The sequence below is a fragment of the Panthera leo genome, chromosome A1 (assembly GCF_018350215.1).
Source record: "Panthera leo isolate Ple1 chromosome A1, P.leo_Ple1_pat1.1, whole genome shotgun sequence".
In the NCBI taxonomy this organism is placed as follows: Eukaryota; Metazoa; Chordata; class Mammalia; order Carnivora; family Felidae; genus Panthera; species Panthera leo.
Genome location: NC_056679.1, coordinates 30,397,439 through 30,417,396, shown reverse-complemented (window position 1 = coordinate 30,417,396; position 19,958 = coordinate 30,397,439). Strand labels below are relative to the sequence as shown.

The following is a 19,958-nucleotide window of genomic DNA, read 5'->3' as shown; positions in this document are numbered from 1 at the left end:
AAAAAAAAAAAAACCGTGATAGAGATTGTATAATCATCAGAAGCACCTCAATATTCATATACTTCACAAATTTTAAATTATTTTAATGTTTATTTATTTTTGAAGAGAAAGAGAGTGAGCAGAGAGCAGGGAAGGGGCAGAGAGAGAGGGAGACATGGAATCTGAAGCAGGCTCCAGGCTCTGAGCCATCAGCACAGAGCCTGATGCGGGGCTCCAACCCATGGACCATGAGATCATGACCTGAGCTGAAGTCTGATGCTTAACCAACTGAGCCACCCAGGTGCCTCTTTCACGTGTTTTAAGTGTTAGCTTTTTTTTTACCTGGACTAGTCTATCCCAGGTTTTGCTAACCTCGGCATTAGCATTTATGTTTCGAACCAGATACTTTTTTGCTGTGTGTGTGTTAGTGGTGGTGGTAGTAGGCTGTCCTGTGCATTGTAGGATACTTAACAGCATCCCTGGCCTTTATCTGTCAGTGGGACCTACCCTTCCAGTTGTGACTACCAAAACTGTCCATGCTCATGCTCTTTCACTCTCTAAACATAATTTTTTTTTTTTTTTTTTTTTAATTCGGGAGGGGTGGCTCAGTCGGTTAAGCATCCGACTCTCGGTTTCAACTCAGGTCATGATCCCAGGGTTGTGGGGTTGAGGCTCACGTCAGGCTCCATACTTGGGATTCCCTCTCTTCTTCTGCTCCTCTCCCCTGCTTGTGTTCTCTCAATCTTTCTCTCCCTCTCGCTAAAACTAAAAAAATAATTTTTAAAAAAAAATGTCCACAGATTATCTCCTCTTCTCTGGCCAGGGCAAAATTTCCTGGCTAAGAACCAGACCACGCTGATCAATTTTTTTGAAAATTTTGTGTCCTTTTCTCCTTCATTTTATTCACCTCGCTATGTTGTTGAATAGTTAGACACGTGACCCTAGCAGACAATTCAGAGGACCAGGTCATTGAGTTTTTCTTACAAATTACTCTTCGAGCTTCTCACGAACAGTGGAAAAACTTCCGTAAATTAAACTCCTCACTGGATAATGTGGCAACATGGCTACTTCTGTTGCGGCATTATATAGTTGAAAGAAAATTTTAGTTTTCTTAAGATCTTGCACTCAAAGCACGATTTCCAACCAACCCATAGAAAGCTCTTGAAAAATTAACTATCTCAGCCTCTGTTTCCTGACATGCAAAATAAAAAATTCTATCTATCCAGTCATTTTTAATGGTTTGTTCTGAGGAGCCAATGAGGTAATTAGTGTAAAAGTATATTGTAAATGGCATTCTAAGGAGACAAGCTATTTTTTTTTTTTTTTTAGTAATGCCATTTTTCTAAACCCAGTGTGGGTATGAAAACGGAGATGCTCAGTTTGAGTGATACTATATTTATTCTAATCTCAAACCTCTAAATTAGGGCACTTCTAGAAGAATATCAAGAAGGGAATATGGTAACAGTTAACTCTTTTTAAAGTGAAATAATGTAGCAAATATTCTCTGAACCAGTTAAATTTTAATTGCTTGTCCATGGATGGTTCTATAGTGCTTTGTTCAGATAAGTGCTTAATAAATACTTGTGGAATTGAATTAACTGAACCAAAAGACATATTTCCTTCTAATAGATTTAGCAGTGTGACAGTCACTAGTTCCATCATGCAGAAATAAATTATGATGTCTTTAAATAGCAGCTGCATATGGAATTCATAAAGTTCAGTATATATCCATTCATTACTGTTCCTTTGTTTCCTTTCTGTTCAATTACTATAAATATTAATATTTTTTGTAATTTACCTTGAAGCCAATAGTGTTAAAACTGCATTTTACGTATCTTACATTCTCATTTCACCTTTCTAAAACTCCCGTTCCTCAAACACCACATCCATGTCTATCTTCTCCATAGTCCTTTGTACATACTCCGAATCACACTTTTTTTTTCAAAATTGGGTTTGTTGACTCTGCAAAACCATAAAATGTACTACTCTAAGTTATGATCACCGAAATCGTCAGGCATTTTGCATTTTATAAATGCTGTTCAGTAAATGGATGTTCATTAGTTTGGTCTGTCCCTGAAAAGTGGCAGCTCTAGAAATGTTAAGGACCAGGTCCCCCACCTATTTTGCATTCCATGAAGAATTCCCTCCACAAATATTTGCTGAATATCTGCTATATGCAAGTCACTGTGCTCACTGCTTCGGGGGATACAAAGAGGTGTCAGCTGCCATCCCTGTCCTCCAGTACTTTAAATGTATAATTGATAGGTGGCCTGAAGCCGATCTTATAATTACAGGAGTTCACTCAATTTAGGATATTTTAATTTTCCACTACCACCTGTTTGTTGTTTTGCTGTTGATACTTTTTTAAACGCAACATCTAAATGGGAATTCAGATGAATCCCCTGAATATCAAATTTGTTGATGTGGGATGACATCTTACATTTCTTTTCCCATTATATGTATTTTTTCTTCTGTCAGAAGAATGCCAGCAAGCACATGTAAATGAGAATATCTGATCTCATAGTTTTATTCCACCCTCTCCACAACCGCCCCCCCCATCCCCCCACGAAGCTAGTCCTCTGAAAATCATCTATCCCATCTTTGGTCTTTCTTATTCATCACTTAAATTCACAGCCTTACCACTCTGTTCAGGTTTTCCTCTCCCCTTTCCCAGTCTGACTGCTCTGCTTTTCTTTGAGGTAATTCTGGAAAATAACAGCTGCTTCTAGGTAAACAAGGGTTGAATAAATAAATTCTTGCCTTTTTAATAGCTTATCTTTAAGACTCCACAACGGTCATTGCAAATGCTACTCATGCTGAAAACGAATGCTTCAAAGACCAGTAGGTCCATTTGGACAATATGGCCTACAATCAATTCTAGACCATCTTTTAATCATTCGCAATGCCAACTAACACTTCTTAACAACTAGAGGTATGGACACATGTCATTGTACATTTGTCGAAATCCACAGAGTAAACAACAGCAGGTGAAACCTAAGGTAAACTATGGACTTAGAGGGATTACGATGGCTCAAGGTAGTTTTATCAATTGTAACAAATGTACCATCTGGCGTGAAGTGTTGATAATGAGGGAAGTTATGTATGTGTAGGGATGAGAGTCTATGGAAAATCTCTGCCTTCTTTTTTTCAATTTATCTCAGAACCTAAACCTTGCCTAAGAATGTAATAAAGTCTTCAAGTTTTTTTAAATCAGTGTTATATTCACTTTCTGAGTTCAATACTCTAACTTTTGTAGGTCATATTTCAAGTTTTTTGAACCATCATATTAATCCAGCTCTTTAAACAATGAGTTGATTGTAAATTAACCTAGGAGAATACATATTCTCTGTACTTCCTACTTGTCATCTATGTGTATCACTGTTCCAATGTACCTGATATTTAATAAAGTGACCACTGATTAAAGTTATTGCTGGTTACTTTGCTAACTCCTTATATATATTAGCTCACTTATCACATAAAACTATGAGGTATAAACTATTAGTGCCTCCATATTTAACATAGTGAAAATTAGACCCACAGAAGGTTTACAATTTACCTTTGGTCATCCAGCTATTAAATGACAGGGTCCATGATTTTAATTATTGTGCTGTATATCTATATATCATTTTTCATATATAGATTACCACCCCATTCTTCTTTTCTAATATTGTTCTGTTATATCTCATTAAAAATTGATTTGGGCTGCTTTCATTAATAAAAAATTTGAAATATAAAATATTCGGAAACATAGGCTTGCTACCTACAGATATTTGAATAAGTAACTTAGAGTTGACTAATAACGTATGTTGCCTAAAAACTGACCCCTCCAGGTGCCTGGGTGGCTCAGTTGGTTAAGTATCTGACTTGATTTGGGCTCAGTTCAGGAGATTGAACCCTGTCCGAGTCAGAGTGGGATTCTATCTCTCCCTCTTTCTCTACTCCTCCCCCACTCAGGCTCGTTCTCTTCCTCTCAAAATAAATAAACATTAAAAAAAAAAAAAAAAACCTGACCTCTCAAGTGGCCTTTTTTTTATTAGAGAATTATAGAGAACTTGAAATTTTCCTAACATATGCAAGCCAAGATAAAGCTCCAATATTTTTCTTAAAAAAAGACTACAAATGGGATCTGTAGAGTATGAAGCATATATGATATATTGTCTATAAATTGCAAGTTAAATCATGCAGAACCACCACAAAAACAGGACACCAAAAAGCATGCCTGAAGACATCTAATGAACTGAGCTAGCAAGAGATCAAGAGGCAATTTTTCTTAAAGACTAACAATTATACATAATATAAGTATGTTAATTTCTAGTGCCTTCCATAATTCCTAACGTAAAATAAGCAGCAAAAAATACTGATTGGTTGGTTTTCAGATGGGAGTTAAGATTTATCAGGGGCAGTACCACTGATCATTCTCGATATTCCTTCCCCTCTCCTAGCTCTAGTTTAGTTTGCATAAAAATGACATGCCAGGGGTACCTGGGTGGCTCAGTGAGTTAAGCTTCAGACTTCGGCTCAGGTCATGATCTCATGGCTTGTTGAGTTCTAGCCCAGCATCAAGCTCTGTGCTGACAGCTGGGAGCCTGCTTCAGATTCTGTGTCTCCCTCTCTCTCTGTGCCTCCCCCACTCAAGCTCTGTGTCTCTCTCTCGAAAATAAACATTAAAAATATTTTTTAAAAATGACATGTCAGACAGCACAATTCTCTAGAAACTACACTTCACACATGACAAAGCTCTAGTGTAGAATCCTCTAGCATAGTTTGGAAACAACCTTCCAGGAATCTTATCAAGGCACCTTGCTATGTAGCAAGGCAGAGTGACATTGAGAGCGTTCTAGAGAGAAGAGATCCTGAGAGCTGCCTCGATTCTTCCCAGGGTCAAGACTTCTGTTCCATCTGTTTCTTAGAGCTTCTGGATTCCTGCTATTGCCAAGGCCTGGTTGTTCAGCACCGTCTTAAATTCCAGGAGATACCACCATCCCTCCCAACAAGGATTTCTTTTGCTTCAGCAGACCAAATTTGGTTTATTTTCAACAACAAAACTGCCACAAAATCTTTACTATTAAAATCTCAGTTTAAAAAGACATGTCCTTACAATCAAGCCCCAAAAACGCCCATTACCAAGAGCTTCCCTTTCACTGTATTCACCTAAATACTTGATATAATATTTTTAATATCCTTGATGATTTAGTAGGTGAAAATGACATCTCATTGTTATTTTCATTTTATTTCTTTGAATGTTAGGGAGATGGAATATATTTTCACATATAAACTTGGCCATTTACATTTCTTCTTTGTAAAATGTCAGTTAAAGTTCTTTGCTCATATTTCTACTGGGGTGTTCACCTTTTTCATATTGCTTTGTAGGAGCTATTAGAAATATTAACTCTTTGACTACTAAACATAATATACATTCCCCAACTTTATAGTATGCCTTCTAGTTATTCTGGTCCTCTTTTGACAAATCTAATCCTACTCATTTTTAAAATAATGAATTCTGCCACTTCTGTTTCTTCTGGCTTTTTCCTTGACTTTCTCCTTCATGTTGGATGCCTTTCCCTACCTTGATTTTTAAAAAAAATTAATTTGCATACTTCACCTCATTTCCTCTGAAAGTCATTCTAGTCCAAGATAGGGCTCTAAGCTTTCTCATTTACTAGGTGATTCTTTTTTTTTTCTTCCTCAAAAAGCCCTCAATAATATGTTTAACAATTATACTTTTCTTCTCTGATTCAAAACATCCCTTGTGATAGACACCTGTGAGATTTTTCAGCCTTTATTCCTCCATTTTGCTGATAACACCATTTTATTAAATACCTTTTGACGGGCAAAGGTTAGTCACATGCCCAACGTGTGGGCATAAGGACTGACTCGCCCAATGGATCCAATGAGTTACGTGTTTTCTGAGATTTGGACTCTTGAGACCTGTAATGAACTGAAAATGATTAGAGTTCATTTATCTCATCTATGATCCCATAAGAGTTTACTACTTCAGGCCACTGCCTGCAGGGCCAGAAAAACCAAATTTCTTTCCTGCTGAACTGCTCTTCAGAATTGTTTCCCTCTGGGAGACCCACATTCTTAAAATTCTCTTCTTCCCTGCATTTACCCAGAGTCACTTTATATTTGTGAAGCCATAATACCTAAGGATTAATATTTGCATATTAATAGGAAAAGTCTTGAAGGAGATATAAACTATATTCTTCTGAGGAAGTAAAATATTGCTGCATGGAGTTCTGTTGTTGTCTTAATGCAGAGAGGGCCAGAATGCCACTCAATGTGGTGTGATATTGGGTATGGCCATGAACTAAGGCTAATGGCTGCCAGCACAGCCTTCAGGTTGCTGGCCGCTGTGGCCGGTGTCAGCAACAGAACTTTTATGAGAAATTCTTGGATAGTCTAAGAATCTGTAGCAAGAGAGCAGAAGCTCCTTGGAAGCCTGGATCTCTGCAGCCAGCATAAGGCCACCCTGGAGCTGGGGTGAAAGCAGCTCAGTAGGATTCAAGAAAGGCCTCACAGTACTTCAAAGATCCCCTGAGGCTCTCTTTCCTGGAATCTATGGAATGACTAACGAAAGGCTTCTCACATCCCAGCAGTTGGAGACAAACAGAAACGGAAAGTATCTCCAGGTCATTTCCAGGAACTGACTTGATACTCTAAACAGTGAGCCTGTAATTTAATTTACCTTGTGATGATTTTGCTTAGACCCACATTCTAACAGCACTGTATTCCAACAAGCATCTGCAGAATACAATTCTACTCTCAATTTAAAACTCCTCATTACAGGGCACCTGGGTGGCTCAGGCTTCGGCTCAGGTCATGATCTCAGGGTTCATCAGTTCCAGCCTGGTGTCAGGCTCCGTGCTGATAGCTCAGGGCCTGGAGCCTGCTTCAGATTCTGTGTCTCCCTCAGAGTCTCCAGAGACTCTGTCTCTGTCTCTCTCTCAAAAAAAAAAAAAAAAAAGACTATTCATGTGGTAGGGTCCCTTCCCTAAGGAAAAAAAAAAAAAACCCTCAAGGCAACCTGGCTAGACCCATATGTGACAAATTCCCTCATGACCTTCTAACATGTGACCACTTAATCAGACAACATGCTTGTGTGTTACCATTTTGGGGAGACAAAGAAGTAAAAAAATATATAAAAAAAAAAACTACGCCACGTGGCGTTCGAGGCTCAGTTCTTTGGGTACGAACCCACCGACACGGTGCCAGCAGGAATAAAGTTGCATCTTGGAAAGAAAAGCCTCTGTGTCATCACTCCCTATGCAAGAATCCTGCTATACTCACTATATTACAGTTATGCTATGGTTTGAATACAGTCACTCCTAAAATTTCCTACTAAACCAATTGATTCTATAATCCTCCCTACCTCAGTTAGCATCTTTTATTTCTAGTTGGTTTGGCCAAAAGACATGACAATTCCTTTAAAATCTCTTTTTCTCAAAAAGCCTACTCAGTTCTGCTTTCTAAATATACTCGCATTCTAACTCTTTCTCACCACTCCACTGCCCATCCCCTTGGTCAAACCATCACCATCTGTCACGTGGATTAATACAATAGTCTGCTTTTCTTGCTACTCTCCTGGATTTCCTGGATCCTTGCCTGAATGGGACTGCAAAGCTAATGCTTTTACAAATAGGTTCAACAGTGTTTTCTCCAAATCCTCCAGAGATCTCTCTTCTCAATCAACATACAAGACAAATTTTTTTATGTGGAAGGTCTGTGTGATCTGACTTCCCATGATCTTTCCAACCTTACCTCTTTTCACTCCCTGTCCTTCTCTGTGCTCAGACCATACCATCCCGATCACTCAAACCAGCATGCTCCCATTTCGGGGTCTTTGCACCTGCTCTCTCCTTCACCTGAAATACTCAGGTCAGTCCCCTCAATGGCTGCAGGCCCTCATTCAAAAGTCTGCTCTCTGAAGCCTTCCCTGACACCTACCAAAAACCTCAATCTCCCTCCAACATTTCACATTCTCCCTGCTTTACTTTTTCTCCTTTGTGCCTGTCAGTACCTATCATACTATTAGTTAACGTGACCAATTTTATTTTTGTGTCTCCCGCACAAACAGAATATAAGTGCAATGCGGACATTTTTTTCCTCATCAATGACCTCATCATCCCCACACCTAGAATACTGACCTAACACATGATAGACACTCAAAAGACACGTGTGGAATGAAAAATGAAGGAATGAATGGTTCTTTTCCTAGTCAAGAAAGCTTTTAGAAGACTTTAGGGCGCCTGGGTGGCTCAGTTGGTTGAGCGTCTGGCTTCAGCTGGGGTCATGATCTCATGGCTCCTGAGTTTGAGCCCCATGTCGGGCTCTGCGCTGACAGCTCAGAGCCTGGAACTTGCTTTCAGATTCTGGGCCTCCCTCTGTCTCTGCCCCTCCCCGACTAGTTCCCTGTCCCTCCCTCCCTCTCTCTCCCTCCCCCCCACCAAAATAAACAAACATTAAAAAAATTTTTTTAAAAGATGGTAGTCTTCCGTTGAGAGCTTCTAGAGGGCAAAAATCATAGCCAGTTATTTTCCTGATTAAATACATGGAACATATAAATATAAAATGCTCATAAACGCATTAATAGTGATCATCATAAAACCCAAAGAATAAGCCTTACACAAAAGACTCAGTGTACCTATTAGTTGAGTGTGTTAATGAAGAAATACATGACTTAGAAAGATCCGCAGAAGAGAAAATTAAAATAGCCAAAGAGATGCAGTAGCTTCCATCCCTAAACAATTTTCTTCTCTAGAGAAAATGTCTGAAAAGGCTGTATTGGTATCTATAAGATCATTACAGCGTGACTAAAGTGGACACAAACGTGCACAATTATCCAGGATGTTTACATGAGGGAACGGTCCTTGAAGCTATAGAAAACAAATTAGGGCAAAAATCAAGCCCTATTATTTTACAGAGTAGGTAATAAAAATACAGAATTCATTAACAGTACAGAGCAGAAGAGCTAAGAAATAGAAACAAATTAAGTGGGATTTGGTAAATACATGGATACAATTAGTCCATGACCAGTATGTAAGAAAGAGGAGGGTTCAGGATCTGTCCTGTCACTTTCGAGGTTCATTTCATGAGGAACTACCACCAACTGATGCCCCCAATCTTCTTGCTGCCCCTGTCGGAGATAGGAAATCAGAATGCACCTCTGTTCTGAGGAACTATGATAATTTCTTACGTTCTAAGGTCTAAATATCTGAGCTCCATCTGGTTCAGCTGCACTTATGTAGACCCTCCTTCAGTTTCTTAAATAATAAAGTATTTTACTAGGGAAATAAAAATAGTAAATGTTAGTCACTGGTTGTGGGTTCTAAAAGAACACATTGCTTATAACTATAGATATAGATACTGAGTCCTGACGAGTTGTAGTTTATGACTGCTCACAAACCTAAATTCACCTTCTACTCACTTGGCACAGTAAAGCAAATCAATGTACAAAATGACATACCTTGCAATCAAGCAATATAAATAAATCAGATAATCAACATAAAAATCAATACTCAAGTAAACATGAAATATAAAGTAATAACCAAAAGTCTGAATATGAGTGGTGATGCAAATCATGTAGCCTTTTTTTTTTTTTTTCCTATCAAATTTGGCTAATATTTAGAAACAGCTAGGGAGATTTTCTAAAGTACCTATTTCCAGGCTATCCCCCGTAAAGATTAGAATTCAGGGAATCGGGGTGGGATCTGAGAACATCAATAAGCTATTCATAGAAACATTTGGCAAATTAGTGGTTATGATGTAGTGCTGTGTTAAAATTTCTCTTAGTCAAGGTTGTCACTGACCATTAAAAAAATGAGATTAATATAAGGAGAATCATGTATAATCTGAAATGCTTGTCAAATACTTTTAAAATTATTAGAATGATTTTATTTGAACAATGTAGGGATGCAAGTTTAAAGAAAGAAAAAATATCAGGGATTTATACTTTGGGAACATAATGTGTAATCTAGTTGGGAAGAATCTTTTTGGACACTGACAACTCATTGAGCTCAAAGGGAGCTGCAACGCTTCCATCAGAGGAAGGGTCACAAAAAATAAGCAAGTGACAAATTTCCAACACACACACACAAATGTATCAATTTCTACTTTTGCGTGTGTGTGAGCGACAAGATATGAAGTCCCAGATATTGTACATTTCCCAAGCGCAAATTTTAATGTCGAGTTTCCAACTGGTGAGCAACATTAATAGCAGTATCTGCCTGTGTATGTTGGCACGCCTTCTCTTTCAACCAACAAAGTAAAAATGCTTTATCTGTCCAAAGAACAAGGGATGATCCACGGTTCATTTGGATGCAGAAGCTCAAATGAGGTCATCCAGATCAGATTCTTTTTTTTTTAATTAATTAAAACACATGAGGCATGAAAATAAAAACCTAGCCTAAGTATTTCAGACATACTTGAAGAAGACGCTGCCTATACGCTGTTCCCTTCCCCTTACTGGCCTCTTTCTTGTTTGATGTTTATGCTTCTATACTTAATCCATAAAGCAAAAAAAGAAATACACACACACAACTTTAAGCATGCCTCGAATGTTTTAAAAAGTTCTTCGAAAATATATTCTTCTGCATTTGGCTTTTTGCGCAAGATATTTGTGAGGTTTATCCATATAAATATGAGTAGCACTAGTTGATTTATATTAACAACTGTATAACATTCTAATTCTGATTGACATTTAGGTCACTTCCAGTTTTTTGTTTTGTTTTGTTTTTTACAACTAAAACACAAGTGAAACAAACATTCTTATACCTATCTCCTTTGGTAAATTTTCAAGAGTTTTTGTTCAGGACTTCTTGCCTTTTGTTCCTACTAATTGATAGAAATTTTTTATACAGTATCTATCAAAATCTTTAGCTGAATAACAGAAATTGCCTTGACAATTTCTTCTTGCAATTTATAGCTTGTCAAAACTACAGATTTGTATTGTACTGTCATTGAACACTACAATATTTTCTTTTATGGTTTGTGATTTGGAGTGTATTTTTTAAAAATTCTATTGTAATTGAGATCATAAAATGATTTTCCTCCTGATTAATAGTCTTTAGATTTTGCTTTTTTTTGTACTTAATAGTTTAATCCATCTGGAATTGAGTTTTTCATATAATAAGTAATTAAAAAATATTTCCATATGGATAAGTACTTGCTTACTCTAGAAAGAATCATGCAGCAGGGAAATGAGATGAACTAATTCCCTCAGTTCTGGGTTACATACTTTACTCCTAGAGTTAAGTACAGATAGGTCTTCACCAAGTACAAATGAACTGAGAGTGAGGAAAATTTGCATCCTTTACCCCCACATTAGAAGTGGTTTGATTAAACTATTAGAAGAGAACAGCAGAGTTTTTTTCTTGTTTTGTTGTTGTTTGTTTAGTGGTGGTAGTGGGGTTCTTCTACACTACTCTGACTCAATTCATGGAAGTAAGAATTAATAAAATATAAGAATTTTCCTCAGGAATAAAGAGTGTGCAAAACGCTGGAAGTTTCCCTATGTACTCTGTAGTGTAAATCCAAGTTTAGAAGTGGCCAACAGGGGGCACCTGGGTAGCTCAGTGAGCTGAGCTTTGGACTCTTGATTTCAGGCCAGGTCTTGTTCTCCCAAGTTGGGTTCATGAGATGGATGCCCATGTTGGGGCTCTGTGCTGACAGGGCAGAACCTACTTAGGATTTTCTCTCTGCCTCTCTGCCCCCCCTCACTCGTGTTTGCTCTCTCTCAAATAACAAATAAAAACTGCAGGGGAACCTGAGTGGCTCAGTCAGTTGAACATCCTTCAGCTCAGGTCATGATCTCACGGTTTGTGGGTTCCAGCCCCACGTCGGGTTCTGTGCTGACAGCTCCGAGCCTGGAGCCTGCTTCTGATACTGTGTCTCCCTCTCTCTCTGCCCCTCCCCCACTCATGCTCTGTCTCTGTCTCTCAAAAATAAATAAATGTAAAATAAATAAATAAGTAAATAATAAAAACTTTAAACAACAAAAAAAAGTGACCAACAGAAAGCAAATAGGCGATAATCCCCATATTCAATTTCAGTCAGAAAAAAATAGGCAACCAGTTGGGTGCCTATTACCTACTTATCCCTAAGTGAAGCCTCAAATTTGACCACCACAGCTCCTCACAGAGCACTAATCATTCTCTTGGTTCACAGGGAGGCTTATTATGTCAGCAAACTTACACAATAGAAGAGGAAAAACACAAGCTGCCCCCAAATTAATCCTATCCTGTCATTATAAAATATCAGTAGAAACCAGCCATATAAAAAATACCAACACAAAAGTGCATGATCAAGACAAAACAGCAAACCAACAACAAAAACAAACCAAACTCCCTGAACCCTGAAGACACAAACATACATAACGCTGGGAATAGAAGAAAACTAAAGAAACAACTAATTTTCCTCAGGACCATAAAGATGGTACCCCAAAATGGAAGCCATCAGGGAATCAGAAAAACCTGTTGTAAATTAAAATAAAGAGGCAGAGGATCAATCAGAGGTCCACTACCCGATTAAGAGATATTTCAGAGAGAGAATAGAGAAAATAGAAGAAAAAAGATTGCAAAATTCAAGAAGTAGAAAAATACTTGCCAGAGGTAAAGACACATATCTTTACATTGAAAGGCCTGAAGAATGTAAAACGAACCCGTTCTACACGTAATCTTATACAGCTTCAGAAAACAGGAGACAAAAGATTGAAACATTTCTTCTATGGCAAAACCAAAGCACATACATGTGAATAAAACTGGTATCTAATTTGAAATAAGCAACACTTCATGCTGTAAAAGTTCTGGGAGAAAATCCTAAACTTCAATTCCACTATTAATACAAACTATCAACTATAAGGTCACAATAAAAAAAATTTCAATATATAAAAATGTGAGCTTACTTCTCATACACCTTTTGAGGATGGAAACAGACATGGGATGTAAGAATGTGGTTAAAAAAAAAAACAAAAACAACAAAAAAAAAAACACACACACAAAAAAAACAACAATCTCCAAAAGATGCCTACACAGCTAGTCTAGAAAGAAACAACAGGAAATCAGTAAGATAGGGGCAAAATTATCCTCAAGGGAAGGTACAAGGAACTCTTCTCAACCATTTTCCAATGTGGAAATCTATAATTTAACAAAAACAAATAAAATGAAATAAATGAGAATTTAACTTTACCCAATGTTAACCAAGCTAAACTATGTGGCACAGTTTTGATCAATTAATGGAAAGTGAGAAAAGACAATCCGTTGGAACTTGATCTTTGATATCATCTCCATAGAGTTCACAGGGCTTATGATATTAGACAAACAGAGTAAGAATATCTCATCATGGCATACCAACTTGCTTCCATGGGAGCAGTGTTTCCATTATCATAAGGTAAATAATTAACAGTTTTCAACTCTATAATCTAAAAGGAACAGAAAAGAATCTAAAAGGTGTTGATTTAATAGTGTGTCAAGTTATGGCTGATAGATGCTGATCATTGATGAAAGGTGGGAGAAAGAATGCAAGTACTTAATATCCTCATCTATACTATAGGAGAGAAATAGCCTAGGCTTTCTGGGACAAGAAGTTCAAGTTTATGCATATTAAGTATGCTTAGTAAACCAACAGACTGATGACAAGGATCTAAAAATTTATATTTAGAAAAGAAGTAGAGAGATGGATGGGGTAATTATTGGTAAGCTATATCTTCACCTTCCTTAAAAGAGAATATAAGATCAAATGTTGATTATTTATAGTTATAGAAGCAATATGAGAGCTGTAAATATTTAAAAAAATAACTCTTTCAGCTATGGGAGGTTGTTGAATAGACTGCTGTTTGTTGCATTTCTTTTTTTTTTTTTTTTTTTTTTTTGAGAGAGAGAGAGTATGAGCTTGTGTGAGTTGAGGAATGGCAGAGGGAGAGAGAATCTTAAGCAGTCTCCGTGCCCAGCATGAAGCCCTACACGGAGCTTGATCTCATGGCCTGAGATCATGACCTGAACCAAAATCAAGAGTCGGATGCTAATGGACTGAGCCACCCAGGCACCCCACATAAGTTACTTTTAATTATTTGTATTTTTATACAGTACCTGAATTTGTTTTTTTACTCTTTTTTTTTTAAATGCCATAACACAAAATGGCTGAATGAGAACACAGATAAATAGGCTACTTAGCCTAAATCCATATATAACTACTAACACATGTAATGTAGCTCTGCCTCATTGATTCAAAAAGAATAACATTGTTGGGTCTGTGAAGTAGATTAATGGGCCTTCCTTGGTTGGCAGAGGGTTTCAGTGAGAAAAAGAAATACCTCAGGAGGTGGATAATGATAGTGCTCTGTTGGTTGAAAGATACTCAAACACTGAGCTCATGCTCTTAACTTTCTGAATAGTGCTTGTAATAAAGAATAAAAAAAAATATTTTGGCTTCTAACAGCATAAAAATAGAAGTAATATCATATTCAAAAGAACTTTTGTTCACTAAGGGGAATTAACATCTTTTTAGAATCCAAATAGAATGTTGTTACTGAAGTAACTAAGCCCAATAAGGCATTTTGTTCTCCATGACCCAATATCTTTTTGTAACGCTAAATTTGATTTTAGGGTATTTTGTAAGCATCATTTTAATTTCTTTTAAAATTTTAAGAACATCTTAGTGTTACTTTAATACAAAACCTAAGTACAACTATCCTATTTTCTAATTTTCTTTGGTATTCTAAAAAGAAAAATGCTAACTACATGGAGTTTTAATGAAAATCACTTTTACAGGACTACTAGTAAAAGTAAAATTTGTATGTTAACTGTACATATCTTCATTATATTTCTCTCTAAAAATTCTGTAGATTTTTATATTCTTTAAATAATGTAGTATCCTTTTAATAAGCTCTAAATTATTCCGTATTCTGCTTCCAAAGTCACTTTGTCGTTTTAAATCAACTCATTTCCTAAAAAGCAGCATTTGTGATTTCCTGCATTACTTACCAAATTTTTAAAACATTAATTCCATAAAGAGTTAAGGTGGGAATTGTGAATTTCTAGTGTATATATCCAATGATATGATGAAACACTTTGAATTCTTGTCCGGGTATGGGATGTAGTGGTGTTTTTTTGTTTTTTGGTTTTTTGGTTTTTTTTAAATAGTGGTCCTGATATACTCTTGTGACACTCAGGGTATTTAAGCAATGTTCTATTTTCTCTATGTTTTCCAAGTCATATGAAACACTTACATTCATCTAACAGACATAGTGGTTTTAAGAACCAACCTAATTGTTCAAGACATTTTCAGGCATGCCAACTTTTACTTTTTAATGTTTGGCATTTAAAAATTTTAAACCAAATAAATTAATGTAGTTAATTAGAACTAAAATCACTGAACGCGATGAAAAATGGGCAAATGACACATTTTTAGTTTCGCATTTGTGTTAACACACAAAAAGTGCAGAACATTAGTTGAATCATCCTACTAATAGGACCTCCTGAAAGAAATGTGGTATCCCTGATTAAAAACTGAAAAATTAAAGCCAGGTAGCTCAAAGTTTTTATGATATCATTTGTGGTACAGCTTGTTTTAGCAACTGTTTCAAGAACGTATGCTAACAGCACGGGAGAAAGCCTTATATAGGCAAATACAATTCCCCTGACCTGCAATCTCCCCCAGACTAAGATCAAACAGGATCATTTACAGGCATTGCACTTTGGAAGTTTTAAAAAATAGTATTTGTAAGAGAAACAGCTTGTTTATTCACCAACTTCCATTTCCCTCCTGTGCACCCAGCTGTGATACGTTTCTGGACAATTCTGGCTATGGGGGTAAAATCTGACTGGAGGAAGATCCTCCAATTGGCCACTTTGCTCCCACAGATCCTCTGGCATGACCCTCAACTTTCCTGTAGCTGGATCAAGAGGACAAGTTGGTAAGTACCTGGGTCCACAGAGGACTGAATTGATTAGAGCTCCTCCTCCTTGCCTTGCATTGGATTGGGACAGAGGCAAGAAATAATAGTGCTATTTTATAAAGCCACTGAAATTTTGGGGTTTACATCAAGTAGCCTAATCATTAGTCTAGGAGATGCACCAAGTCACCAGTAACAGTATAATAAACACCCCCAGATGAAGAAGCAGGAGATCTAGATCCCCACCCTGGACCAACCATCTCCCACACAGTCAGTTAGCATCAGTAATGTCACTTTAGGTGAGCTTCACGTAGACAACATCACCACTGCTGAATCCTACTACTGGAACAATCATGATAGTTACTTTGAACACCCATTCAGTTGCTTACAAGACTACACAGATATTAAGCTAATTCCACAGATAATAGACAACTACCATAAGTAAAAACAAATAGGCTCAGAGATTTTTAAACACTATGAAGCAGCTGAAGCAACCTGAGATGCCCACTCTCTATGACTCCCGCTGCCTGTCAATAACTCCCCAGGGGGACGTCACATAGGCTTTTGATTTCTCCACACCCAGCTTCCTCCTCAGAAAAAGGAGAGGACTGGGTCAGAAAAATTCTAAGGCATCAACTCTAAGATTTCTTTATAAGAGCTAAGTAATAGTTGTCAGGAAAACATGGAAATATTGGCTGGCATAGTCACCTGTGTTAAATTATTTCAATTAGCAATAATCGTGCCTCGGATAAACCTCATTGGCTACGATACTGCCACTGCGCAAAGCTAAATTATTTCAGCTGTGTTATATCACCTACTGACTGTGGGGAGGAAAACAGTGGCCTGACTTGCTCATTTTCACTATTCACCCACTCCATCCTCCATAATTTATAGCAATTCATAATGTGACTCATTTGTTTGATGGTTATTTGAAAACTAAATGCCAACCATAGGGAAGATAGGACATCAGGGGACCCAAGGAAGACAAACTTATGTAGGATATGAACTTTATACCCAAAGAAATTTTCCATATAACTTAAGAAGATACTCAGATAGCAATAGGCTTCAATATGAAGATGGTTCTAAAAACAGGGATGGTGACCTCAGCACAAAGTCCTTTAGTGAGGAAACAAGTTGGAATGACCTCTGAAGAACGAGCAGGATTTGTATTATGTCAAAGAAAGAAGTGCGCATGATGGTGAGTGATAATCCAGTCAGAGGGAGCAGAATAAACTAAGCTGTCAGGAGGGTGGAAAGCATGAGAATATCCATTACCATAGGGTACAGTGTAGGACATTTCACTATGTGGTCTCCCCTTCTACTCCTTGACCTTACACATTTATTTCTGAGGTTCTCCTGGTCTGTTTTCCTTCCATGTCTACCTCTTTATCACCTATATGTTTATGACTTCCGCATCAATGTTTCATTTGATTCAGCAAACATGTATATGGCACTTAACTATGTTAACCACTTGTCTACGCATTAACAATTTTATTAGGTACTGTGAATCTTCATACAACTTATAAGGTAGGTGTACTTTTTCAATATTCATATTCTAGGGGAGATATTGAGGCCCAAAGAGGCTGAATAGCGTGCCCAGCTAATAATGGTTAGATCTGGGAAATAACCACCCAGCTTGGACAAATCTCCTAAATCTTGAACAACCGTATTCAGATAGTAATGGTATGGCATCAATTTGGGAAATCATCTAAGTAGATGTGGTTATTGAAGACTTGGAGATGGTTCAATATCTGATTGTCAATGTGCACAGAATGCTGGGGAAAGAACCAGGGGTAGAACTCTGGAAATACCCACTTTTTGAAACAAAAGAAGGAGGCAGAGTCAAGTACAGAATTGGAAATAAAGGCAAGGCAAATGCCATACAATCTTGGGTAAAAGGCAAAACAGGAATGTAGTTCACAGGTAAAGTGGCCTGAGTCCTAAGAAAATGCCACAGTACTTGACATTCTTGTGACCTGAGAGCACTATAGAGAAAGGTAAGTAGGCAACAATAGAGACAACGGATGTCAATTTGTAAGGGAAAAAATGGTGTTGCAGACAATGCATTGGAAAATCTGGTTCTGCTGAGAGATTTGAGAATGCCTCCTCGCCTCCCCCACCCACCATCTTACCCTTTATTCTCTTTAGCTAATAAAACAGAAGAGTTTGGCTGAATAATTTCTCTTCAGATTTATGATCTTACCAGAATATTGACTGCATAGGGAGAAAGAAGGTAATTTGGAGGATGGTGTGTTTGTTTAAAGCAAATGTTTATTGGTGAGCATGCTGAGGAGTAACCCAGCTCCACCGACTTCAACAGCTATCATGAGATGCAACTAACTCCAAGTGAAACACACAAAACTGCTTGGAGAAAGCGAAGTTAAAAAAAAAAAAAAAAAAAAAAAAAAAAAAAAAAAAAGAAAAGAAAAAAATCAAACCTAGTGGAACTTTCTTCTTTATTTTCTAATTTCACCTTTTAAGTGGGCATCCTTAGAACTCCTTGAGAGGCTCTAAAGGCTAAAATTACCACCCAATCCTTCTTTACCTATGTCAGCCCTTAATTTTGGCCTTTATATTCCCTTAAGATCCTAGGTTCAGACATAGCCATCAAGTGCTTGGGATATGACCAAATGTGAACTTCTGCTATTTGCCATCATTTATGTAATTTCAGTGTCAACTTGTTCACTTTTAAAATGTCAATAACACTGTTCAAACTGAATAAAAAAAAATTGGGGGTTATCAGGGCATTCTAAGAGATCACAGAATGAGAGCAAAATACTTACTGGTATGTCTTCCAAAGAGCAATAGAGGAGAGAACATCAGCACTGAGATGTTAGGAGCCATAAAAAAAGATGCAATAATCTGTGTAAAAAAACTGTCTATTCAAAACTCAAAAACAGGCTCTATGAAGGCCAGCTGTAAAAACTAATGGATGCCACAGAGCCCTACAAGCAAAGGATTACAAAAAGCTACTTAATGTAACCTCCAGCTCCCATGCATGTCAAGGTAGTATAGTGGACATTTGTCTTATTCACATCTTCTAGGTTTTGTAACTTTCTACCCATGAGTCCTGATTCCCTCCTGGAAGACTTTTGCCAATCTCCCTTATAGCTGGGACACAGATATGCAGGTTCTGTAGGAGGGATAGTCAGAAACATGCTCCTGAGACTTCTTAGGGAGGAAATGATGTAAAGAGGGCAGAATTGTGCGAAGGGGCAAAGGGCAGAAGGGTGTTCAGTTCCCAGAGGCAGCTACGGTAGAGGTCTAAGCAGGGACTCTCATGCTCAGAGGCCCTGATGTAAGTCACCTGTGCCTGGGGTCAATGGCAGCAGAGTTTCCTGTGGGACAGCCTAATGTGTAATACGAGCATAGTTCCTGGCTGACCGCCTAAGTTTAACTCTTTTTCCTCTTGGAAAACATGGATGCCTCCTAATATCCTTTATAAGATCCCTTTCACCTTAAATGGGATAGGTTTTGTTTTTTGCAACGAAGAATGCAGTTTCTATTTAAAGGTAAGAAAACAGCAGAGTTTTGAAAGACAGATCAGTAGAAGATTATATTCTGGTCCTGTCCACTGTGCCAATTTCGCTCATGACTATTTTTCCCCCTCTCAAACCACTTCTTCAAACACATATGGCTTCTTGGCTCTGCTGCCTTCATTCATTTGTGTATTCATTCAACTGTGATGCCGTGAACATCTATAATGCTTACTGAGTGTCTGGAATCCAATGAATAATGATGACTGAAACTCTGTCCTTGACTTCATAAATCTTCCAGGGCTAATGGTAGAAGTAAACTAGAAAACAAGTATGTATAATGCAATGATACCATACAATTAATATTATGGTAAAAGTGAGCACTAGGGGAACACAAGGGAGAGTGCTCCATTTAACAGAAGGGTGAAGGTGGGAAAGTCAAGAGACGGCAGGTAAGGGAAACTCCAAGTTAAAAAATAAGTGATGGGAAGAGGTAGGTAAATGTGAAGGTGGAAGACTGACAGAGGTAAAAAAACAAAACAAAAACAAAAGCAAAAAGCAAAACAAAAAAAGCAGTGTGTGTAGTCACGATTCCAAAAAAAGTTATTGTATGC

The 19,958-nt window shown here is 37.5% G+C and overlaps 1 pseudogene; it reads right to left on the bottom strand.

Moving 5' to 3' along the window:
* Positions 1–16,537: 16,537 nt before the first annotated feature.
* Positions 16,538–16,656, bottom strand: LOC122202337 (annotated as a pseudogene).
* Between the last annotated feature and the right edge of the window lie 3,302 nt (positions 16,657–19,958).